Raw genomic sequence first — 10,993 nt, 5'->3', positions numbered from 1 at the left:
GCCTGTAATCCCAGCACTTTAGGAGGCCAAGACGGGTGGATCAGGAGGTCAGGAGGTCCAGACCATCCTGGCCAACATGGTGAAACCCTGTCTCTACTAAAATACAAAAAATTAGCCATCCATGGTGGTGCACACTTGTAGTCCCAGCTACTCAGGAGGCTGAGGCAGGGGAATCGACTGAACCCAGGAGGCAGAGATTGCAGTGAGCTGAGATCACACCACTGCACTTCAGACTGGCTACAGAGTGAAACTCTGACACAAAAAAAAAAAAAAAAAAAAGCTGTAATAGAAAGAAATGACCATTGTTTTGATTTTTATTTTAAAATGTAAAGTTCATTCTAGGAATGCAAATGGCTTTCTAGTAACTGGAGCCCAGAGAGAGAAAGTAGAAAAACTGATAAGACCCAGATAAGTATTTTTGATCATGTGTGACCACATGCCATGAATAAACAGGACTGTTTGGACTGAAGCAACTGTGTGTCAGAAGTGCAGTTAATTTGAAAGTTCCCTGAACATGCCAACACTCAGCTGCCTTGTGTTTCATGGGCCCAGTTCTTTTCTAATACCAACAGTATGCCTCTTTTGCAGAGACCAACTGGCCTCTCCAAAGACCTCCTTACTCGCTATTCCAATAGTCCTTGGTATGCCTCATCCCAAGCCTACTCTTCTAGAAAAGCCAGGGCAATGTCAAGGGCAGAAAGCACAACTCAGAAAGAAAGCAGAGGTGTGCACTGTTGACAATATAGACACATGCAAGGTTTCCAAGGGAAGGCAGCACTTTAGTGTTTAAAGTGTCCAAGACACCCAGGAATTCAAAATCCAAACTGCTGCCAGTTAGCCTTCACTAAAGCAAACAAATTAAGCTCAGAAAATCCAATTACCAAGCCATGGCAAAGCCCAGAAATCTCTCATTACAAGAACATTTTCGATTAAGCCAAAACCACTGAGTAAAATTAGAGGGGGAAAAAAAAGTGAAATCAGAAAACCGGATGTATGTGTGTGTGGCTGTAGTGGTGGGTGGGAGGTGAGGAGAGCTACTGGGAATAGCCTCTTTTCTTTTCCTGGCAGTTGTTCCATGACAGATTGTTATAAATAACACAATCTGGCAACCAATTCCTTATGACAAGGAGAAAGAAAAACACATTTACTCCCTTGGAAAAAAACTGTCAGGGCAAGGTAACTACGATGCTTTTACTCACCCAGGGCTTCCATAAATAATGGCTATGATCCAAATCACTAGCCTGCACACCACCTCTGCCCATATGGAACTCATGAATTCAGCTACTTGGTGTGACTATGAAGGTCACAATTTACATTTTCCTATGTGGCCCAATCCCAATTCAATCCCCAAGAGTAGTTTATGTGCTTTTTCCTTTCTTCTCTTTTTTTGTAGACAAGGGGTCTACCTATATTGCCCAGGCTGGTCTCAAACTCCTGGGCTCAAGCAATCCTCCTGCCTCGGCCTCCCGAAGTACTGGGATTATATTCATGAGCCACCGCACCTGGCATAGTTTGTGTGCTTTAATGAACACCAAAGGCTAACTGCAATGGAGACCTCAGTTTTTGTTTAAAATGCTTGGAAGAGATTCCCAGTCTATAGTTCCCAAAGTGGAAGGCCAAGGGCCAACTGCTGCTTTGTTTCACTGAGGTTGGGGCAATAGGCCTAGGAAGGGAAATGACCAACTTAGTAAGAAATGTGATAATCCTTAGGCTCACAGCTAAATATCCTTCCTGTATTCCTCAGCTTAATCATGCTGTTGCTACCATTCAGAATCTGATGCGAGAAATCTGCCCATAGTACCCTAGTCTTCCCTTACTGCACTGCTTTTAAGAGTTCAGGTCTCAAAATATTTTTCCAGTCTCCTGGCTGGTGTCTCTCTTGTTCCAGTTCTCCCTTATTCTAATCCATACTCTAATTTCTACTGCATATGTCATTTCCCTGCTTAAAGACACCCTAAAACAGTATTTTCCAAACATAAAAAAGTTGAACTTATCGCCATTTACTTAACATTTTAAAAATATATATACAGATCACTATAATATGATGTGCTCTTTATATACTATATATAAAAGTAGACATTTAAAAAGGGCGACATAAAACATTTAAAAACAGCCTTCCAAGTAGCTGGCAGGATTACAGATCCGTGCTACAACGTCCAGCTAATTTGCACATTTTTAGTAGAGACAGTGTTTTGCCATATTGGTCAGGCTGGTTTTCAAACCTCAAGTGATTTGCCTGCCTTGGATTCCCCAGGTCCTGGGATTACAGGTGTGAGCCACTGCACCTAGCCACCAGTGTTAACCTAACAGAGTCAACTGCCAAAAATGTATTCCCTAATCTGTCTTCCCATTCTATTACATATTTATCCATCAAAATTCAGGTCTTCTCATAGTTACTAGAAACGGCAGAGCCGATATATTATGTCCCCTAGAGATGAAGCATTTTCTGATCCATTACAGACCTTAAATCACTAACTGGGTTACATATATATTTTTTTCCATCTAGACTTTAAGCTCCATAAGGAGCCCTTTTATCTTTGTATACCCAGAGTTCAATCTAGGGCTGGCAAACACACATGAGTAAATGTTAGTACTTTTCCTATTACCTCCTTCTCTTTAATTTTTTTTTTTTTTTTTTTTTNAAAAAAAAAGCAAACACAAATATCATTAAATTGTTTAAAAAATTAAGGACAAAATTAAAATGCATGGGATGAAAAAGGTACCTATGCCAGAGATAAAGTTTCTACTTAAAATTAGTTGTGAGTACACTAATGGACAACAAAAAAGGGATTAAAATTGGATGTGTTGCTCTTGTTATTCAAAGTAGGAAGCCCATTCTTTTCTGTGGATCAGTGTCTTAGTTTTCTATCACTATTTTAGCAAATAGTCACAAATTTCATTGTATAGAGCAACACAAACATATTTTCTTAAAATTCTGTAGGCCAGAAGTCTTGGTGGGCTAAACTGGTTCCCGTTTTCAAAATCTCACAGAACTAAAATCAAGGCATCAGTTGGCCTGGGCTCTTATTTCAAATCTTAGAGAATCTTCATCCAAAATCATTCGTTATTGGCAAAATTCAGTTTCTTGCAAGCTTTCTGGCAAAAGTTCCTGTGGTATCCTGGCTGGCTATTGGCTTGGAGACCTAGCTGCTTTAGACCACCTGCATTCCTGACCTAGCTGCTTTAGACCAGCTGACCATCCTTTCATTCTTCAAATAAGCAAGGAACGTTAAGTTATTGAGCTTTAAGTGTCTCTTACATCTCTTTTACCAAATTACTTCTGCTCCAGCTGGAGATAACTCTCAGCTTTTAAAGGTTCCTATGACTAGATTGGTCCCACTCATGAATTTCAAATTAATCTTTTAATTTTCAGATCTTCAACCTTAATTACATCTGCAAAATTCCTCTGTTCAATAAATACTATGTATTCACAGGTTCCAGGAATTAGGGAGTAGATATCTTTTAGGGGACATTCTGCCTACCACAGGGAGAAACTTAGAATGTCAGGTTCACCTATAACTGAAATATTACCAAACACTCAAGCACATCCTTTTCTAATATGACTTAAGTGGGATCATGGTAATAAATGTAATAATAATATTAAGCAATAATGTCCTTAATACTCCTGAAATTATTTGGGTGTACTTCATTTTCTTTGGCAGTTGTAACTTCCCAAGCAATCTGGTTTCATAATACTAAAATGTTTTAACCAGACAAGGGTAGTGTAGTTGCTTCTAGAAGTGGATTGTCTCAAGATGTGTTGATATTGTACATTCTGTAAACAATGGTTCTGAGATAATCTTTTCTGACTTTTGATAGAGGCTAAAATTAGGTAGTTTTTTTTTTTTTAAAGTATTTAATTAGGGCCTGGAATTCTGGTAATTCTATATTATGAATTGAGAAATTTGTTCACTTTGCAATTAAACAGAAGATGAGCTTGAGCACCAATTGCTTTTCTCTTCCTTTGTCTCTAAGATTTATTTGGTAGGTAAAGTCCCTCAAATATCAGGTGAATGCAAAAGGATGTCTTTTTTATTTAAATTGGTTTCATAAATTCATGTATATCAAGTGCTTGAAAATTAGCTCATATTTGTTTTAATATGATGAAGGTACCTCATTTTCATTCTTTCTAAATGTACTTCAGTTGCTGAGAGAATTTTAGTATGCTGAGTGATAGTTCTGGCCTTTTGGCAAATCACGCATATCCTGAATGTAATGATAATCCCTACCCAGCAGGTATTTCTAACTGAATACAAACAAAATTAACTGTGTGCAAATGTTCACATAATTATGGTTTGACTGTATGTGAGATAAGACACTTTATTTTCTTTATTGTCAATAGGCAGGTTGCAGACTAATTTAGTGATTTCAAAGACAGAAACAACTAATTTTTTAAGCATAAAAAACCCAAATCAATGTTTGCGGCAACTAAACAACTCAATCAATATTTTGAGTTACACGTTTTAAAAGAAAATCTTTACTTTTATATTCTTATTCTCTTTTATGCAATAATAACAGGCTTGGAAATATTGTTTCCTCGTCTTAAATATACACAATAATGCATATTTTGGTAGTCTGTTCATCTTAAAAATAATAAAAGAATCCAGTATTTATTTCGAAGACATTGCATATGCATATAGTTATATAAATATTATGTAAATATGTCTTCTTTTTCAATATTTTCAGATACTCTAAATCTCATGACTCATAGAATGAAATTGAAAATAAAAGCTGTTGACCAAGATGACTTGTTATTTCTATTTGCAAATTTGTAAATGGGAAGACCTCTCAAATACTTATCAGCTCCAATAATAAATAAATACTGAATATCGAGCTCCTGTTGCTCCATGTCCAACTCCCCACAAGCTGCCATCTGTTACTCATAGCTCGTGCTTTCTAGCATAAGGTCTCTATAAACTAGAAGCTTGTGTTTTGTAAAATAAATGGTGGAAAGAAACCAAAAACGCTAATTCAAACAACTTAGAGTCTCATCTCCACCACTGACAAATCGGCTTCCTTTTTCCCTTTTCTCAAAGCAAATAACAAAGTATCCTCCAGAGGCTTGTGCTAAATGCTGCTTCTGGTCACATATTGCTTGTTGTGTAAGGAGCAGCTGCAATGGAGTGACAACTTTATTTGCAGATGTTATTTTATGTTCTAAAGTATTTCTTTCTTATTAATTTGTGCTAAGTCAAATTTGCACTGAAATACAGACATTTCATGTTTTTATTAATACTAAATTAAAACTTTATTGAATAAAGAACATTCTCCAGAACATATGCTCTGATGATGGACTAGGGCTCTATTATATGCAATGAAGCTGAACTTGACAGTAGTTTAACATGAAATGTCAAACAAATTAGTGTTTTTCATTGTACAAAACTGTTTATGTAGCTGACATGCAAGAAGAAAAGTGTCATACTCAGCATTTCACTAATTGTCTGTGATGAGTTTTAAAAATGGCATTTGGAGAAACTGGTAGACGTCTTCAGCATATAGTTCAAATAAATTAGTTATATGTGTACCACTGGATCCTCTTTCAGCCTCTCTTGCATTCCAGATAAAACCTTAGTGCAAACATCAAAGTTGCTGGTCACCCCAGAAGACTGTCAAACTCATAATAGAAGTTCTGAATTACTGTGTATTAAGTAGGGCAAACCCAAGAATACCAGTTACTGCAAAATTCATTTAGGCACATTTAATAGTCCACTCTAAGCATTTTTTCTGTCCCTCACAATAATGACTAAAGCCTGTTTAAAGTACTAAAATTCTATCATTCAAGTATCAATGGTTACATTTCATAAAAAGAAAATCATTCCTTTCAGTAATAGCATTATTGCTATATCCTAAAAAAAAAGAGAGAAAGAATTATAATTAAGAAAACCAGTATCCATATAGGATACATAGGGAAAACATTTTAGGAAAGAAAATGTGCTTTATTTGTCACAGCAGGAATTATATAAGGTAAACAGCATATTGGCCCACCCCACAAAAATCCATGAGAAAGGTTCAAATTTGAACACTGTATGTGCATTATTTTCTCTTTTTTTTCCCCCATTTATTTATTTTATTGCATTTTAGGTTTTGGGGCACATGTGAAGAACATGCAAGATTGTTGCATAGGTACACACGTGGCAGTGTGATTTGCTGCCTTCCTCCCCATCACCTACATCTGGCATTTCTCCCCTTGCTATCTCTCCCCAGCTCCCCACCTCCCATCATCCCTTCCCTATTTCCCCCCAACTGACCCCAGTGTGTAGTACTCCCCTCCCTGTGTCCATGTGTTCTCATTGTTCAACACCCCAAATGGGACCTAATTAAACTCCACAGCTTCTGCACAGCAAAAGAAACAGTCATTAGAGTGAATCGGTAATCAACAGAATGGGAAAAAATTTTTGCAGTTTACCCATCTGACAAAGGGCTGATATCCAGAATGTGCATTATTTTCAAATCTGATTGTGACTTGATACTGTATCTGCTTGTAACAATACATGACAAACAAAACATACTCTTCCACACACAGACACATACAAGTGATTTCTAAACATTAAGCATGGCTTGATTCCCTGACTCTAGCTCAAAAAAAAAAAATGTTAAGTGACATCCCAACTGTCTTAAAAATGTTTACAGAAACCATTAAATGAATGTGAGTAGTGGCTGAGGAATGATGAAAAAGTGATGGTAATGATATGGTGCAAGTGGATGGAAAAAGAAGGTAGGTGTAACACTGACATTGGCAAATACATGGAAAATCTTATTCTGTGGGCCTTGTCTGAATTTTAAACTGATACCAAGAATAAAAAAAAAAATAGTAGCACAAGTCCATTGACACCTGGAGGGTCGGGCCTAGAAAGCTTACCTTCAAAGTACAAATTTTAACAACGGAATGTTTTAGCAGGGACTTTAGGACAATCCTCTTTCTCTTGTTGAAAAGACCTAAGATGTTCAGGAAGTATTTATTCCTGGCCAAAATTATTTCGGTTTCTTGGTAAAACAAAAATATTTAGTCACAATTACCACCCACTCATTCACATACACAGAACCATTCTTATGGGTGTTTGCTGGGAGAAAAAGCCCTTATCTATGTATCACCTAATGGAACTCTTATTTATAATCTAAGTTATTTGAGTCCACTACTTTAAATACCAACATGTACCTCTCTTATCCCCTCCCCCTCCACCCAGCTACCCCAGACAACCTCAATGAACCTAGGTATTCTAATGTTTTTGTGTTTTCTAAGCTTCATGAATAAGGCTGTTGTGTACCACCTCCACTGGATCAAAATTAACACCTGGTGCACTTTCTACAGCACCTTTTTTCTTCTCCACAATTGAGTGGAATCTTGATGCTTTCAAGCCTGTATCTAGATCTCCAGATCATCAAGCCGAGGTTTGCTGCTGGCATGACTGGTGGCTCTGCTTGAAGGTTGCTGGTTCACAATGGCTAGTGGCTGTAGTTTGTGTACAGCAGCTAGTTTTTTAGAATTCTCATTATCATCAGGGAAATCAAAAGGCTGTGCATGGGAGTTAGAGATGGTGCTTCCCACCTGCCCCATTTGGTTTTGTTCTGCACTGTAATTAGCCCAGTTTTGCTCACTTGCTTGCTTGTTGTAATTGCGGCAAGAATGGTTTCTGTGGCCAGCAACTAGCTTGGACATAGGAGTAGACGTGGGTGAGAGGGGAGCGGTTGGTGAGGAGCAGCCACTGAAATAAAAATATTTTGGAGACCCACAGTTTTTGGCAGGGCTCAGTGAGCCAGTGGTGGCATGGTAAGGGTCACTGTTTCCCTTAAGCTGATCCTTAATGCCCTTCAGAAAACATAGAAGAGTTCAATGATATTCAAGGCAACAGACACCAAGGACACCACCAGCATGAAGATGGTGAAGATGGTTTTCTCTGTGAGGCAAGAGAGGAAGCAGTCCACCTGATGTGGGCAGGGATCTCTTTTGCAAGTGTAAATGGCACTCAAGCTGAATCCAGGTGGATCAGCAAGAAAGCCACCTGGAAGATAGACTTGAAGAGGATACTGATGATGTAGGTTCACAGCAACCCTCCTCGCATTTTCACCTTGCCATGGTCTTCAATACCATAGTTGAACTTCTTGATCAATCTGCTTCAAGTGCATGTCCACATTGACATCATCAGTTTGGGCAGCCTTGAGTTCCTCCTCTTTCTTGTTCAGTTTCTCTTCCTTTCATGTCACATGGGACACATTAGTCAGGTACAAGAGTGTGTGTACAGACACAAATATGATCTGCAGGACCCAGAAGTGTACATGAGAGATTGGGAAAGACTTGTCATAGCAGACATTTAGTATTTTTAAGAATATTGAGGTGTGGAAGCAGGATATTTATCACAAATATTTTTATTAATAAAATAATAGTATTTATTTTAGTTCTTACCTATAACTTTTTAAAAGTATCATGGAAGTATGAGTAAAGTTAAAAACTTGGGTAACCATTTTCAAAATTAAACTATATTTAGGTACATGGAAACCAAAATTTGAACTTAAAGTGAAAGATATCATTTGGATTATCTAGTTTTGATATGAAGAAAGCGAGCTGATCCAGGCTGCCATTTACTTCAGCTACTCTTTGTAGGTCTCAGGCTCACATTCAAAAGTGTCCTTCACAACTACTGTGTACAATTGTCTCATTTAACCATACATAAAGAGGGCTATAAAAGCACAAGATTTAATAAATCAGTATACCGAGTCCTATGTTGCAGTGAACTGCATATAATAAATTAGTTGAAATATGCAATGCACACATGAGGATATATAGAATATACATAAAGCGTGTAACATATATATATATACATACATATATATGTTATTACAGCAATATTTGGGGCTATCTTCCAATTGGTTTTCCCTTATACATTTGAGGAACTCTTTAGTCAGCATGTGGCTCTCTCATAAAGTCTCCCTGTCTTATTTTACCCACCACTCTCTTTTGCATTCTCACCTGGCCCAGAGCCTGTGCTCATCCTGTAAGTAATTCTTGCATTCATGCATCCTTTATCCCAGAGCTTTTTTTTTTTTTTTTATTGTGCAGAGTTTTCACACTACCCACAATTTCTAGAATGTTCTCTACAAAGCATGACGGATTCATGTCTGTTTTATCTTGATCTAGCAGTTTCTTTTTCTATGGCACTGAATAAACTTTAAAAAATATGATTCCATTTTTCTAAAGATGGTAAAAGTGGTATTTTCTTTAGCATTTTTTCCTGATGGATCTTATGTATAAATCTCTCTGATTTTACATGGCAAAAATAAGGATAAGTTAAAAATTACCTGAGAACATCATTGAATTTATGACTTGTGGGCTGAAGTTTTATTGCAATATCTCCACATTTCAATATTTAACTATTTCTGGGCCACATAAAGTATGAGGACAAGTATTTCTGATATATTTGCTGTGTTATACGGGAAAAACAGATCTCACCATTTCCTTATAATTTCCCCAAAATTTTAGTTTATGAAAAACTTTTAATATATTTAATGTTCCCCAGATTAGTAAGCATATTCTAACTAAAGATGTGTGTGTGTATGTGTATATGTATACACCTATATATATTTATATATATATATGCCTTTAGTTAAGAGTGTGTATATGTACACACACGTATATGTATATATACTTACTATATATGTAATAAGTACATTAGTAAGTGTATTCTAACTAAAGGTGTTTATACATATATATCTACATAAATATATATCCTGCTTCTTTATATATACACATAAATATATGTACATATATATCTACATAATGTATGTGTATATATACATATATGCTCATATATATCTACATAATATATATGTTCATATATCTACATAATATGTATATGTATGTACATGTATGTTCATATATATCTACATAAATATATATATATATTCTGCTTATTTATATACATATAAATAAACATGTATACATATGAAAAATACAGATCTTTACTTAGAATATACTTGCTAATAGACCTAATATATATATATGCCAATTATATATAGTAAGTATATTTTTAAGTATATACATAGATATGTATATATGTGTACATATATGAGTGTTGTGTATATGTTTGTGTATGTGTGTATATGGCATATGCACACACACTCACACAACACAGTATATATGTACATACAGCCTATTAGAATATACTTACTAATCTGTGTAAGAGTTACTAAGATTACTTACCTTACCTTTAGTTAGTAGAATATACTTACGAATCTGGTTAAAAGTGTATGTGAGTACTCACACACACACAAACACACTATTATGTACTCTCTCTCTCTCTCTATATATATATATAATTATATTCAATTGAACTTAACAAATCAAATGACTGAAAGTGCCCTATTTGCCAGATATTTGATAATATAAGTGGGAATGAATATAAGGAAACATATACTTTCAATCTCAGAAAGTCCATTTTAGTTGAAAAGTAAAAATGTAGCCACATAAACATGTTACATATTGATGGGTTATATTATGGTGGTGTTTTCTAGGTGCTGTAGAAATAATTCCCTAGTTGTGGAATTAGAAGCTATTAATTTTATCTTAGGGGTTGAGGATACTATTAGTACTAGCTTTTGAAGAACAACTAGGGAATTTCCAGCTGAATATGACAAGGATGATGCAGGTAATAGAAATAGTATTGTCAGAGAGCTTTACAAATGTAAAGGTCCTGTGTTCCAGTAATGTGTTCATACAAGAACAGAAAAACTATTGTGGATTCAAATTTGAAACTGTTTGTAAGCCTGAACAAATAATTTTAAGCAGAGGCATTCACAATGTCATTTATTTTTATTTTTTTGATTCCATGATTAACATTTCACTTTATTTATTTTATTACATATCTATCCCCCTAGCCATTCTTCTAGTGATCCATCAATATATCTTTTTTTTTCCCATTTATTTATTTTATTGCATTTTAGGTTTTGGGGTACATGTGAAGAACATGCAAAATTGTTGCATAGGAACACACGTGGCAGT

The 10,993-nt window shown here is 35.9% G+C and overlaps 1 pseudogene; it reads right to left on the bottom strand.

Moving 5' to 3' along the window:
• Positions 1-7,208: 7,208 nt before the first annotated feature.
• Positions 7,209-8,313, bottom strand: LOC108301494 (annotated as a pseudogene).
• Between the last annotated feature and the right edge of the window lie 2,680 nt (positions 8,314-10,993).

This window comes from Cebus imitator, unplaced genomic scaffold, assembly GCF_001604975.1.
Source record: "Cebus imitator isolate Cc_AM_T3 unplaced genomic scaffold, Cebus_imitator-1.0 Scaffold35, whole genome shotgun sequence".
In the NCBI taxonomy this organism is placed as follows: domain Eukaryota; kingdom Metazoa; phylum Chordata; class Mammalia; order Primates; family Cebidae; genus Cebus; species Cebus imitator.
Note: the sequence above shows the minus strand (reverse complement) of the source record. Positions and strands in the feature narration are given on the sequence as shown.